The sequence below is a fragment of the Etheostoma spectabile genome, unplaced genomic scaffold, assembly GCF_008692095.1.
Source record: "Etheostoma spectabile isolate EspeVRDwgs_2016 unplaced genomic scaffold, UIUC_Espe_1.0 scaffold363, whole genome shotgun sequence".
NCBI classification, from domain to species: Eukaryota; Metazoa; Chordata; class Actinopteri; order Perciformes; family Percidae; genus Etheostoma; species Etheostoma spectabile.
Window position 1 is genome coordinate 28,443 of NW_022605593.1, and position 216 is coordinate 28,658.

At 37.0% G+C, this 216-nt stretch overlaps 1 protein-coding gene across 1 annotated transcript in view; it reads left to right on the forward strand.

The window, feature by feature from the left end:
• The window catches only part of LOC116686417 (uncharacterized), a 6,949-nt gene that overhangs the window by 3,149 nt on the left and 3,584 nt on the right, over window positions 1–216 (forward strand). The window lies entirely within an intron of this gene.

Below are 216 nucleotides of genomic sequence, written 5' to 3' on the forward strand. Positions count from 1 at the left end.
CCATGTTAAACATCGTCCACATTTCTGAGCAGAACGCAGAGCGAAGCACTTTTTTACACCACTGATACGCCCACATTTATAAGTCTATCCACATACATTTTATATCAATACGTTCACAAAGGCCTTCTGGTGCCCACAAGAACCTTATTTTATTGATAACTACTATCCCTTTGATGATATGATAATTTGTTTGAGAGCTTGTTCAGTATCTGAATA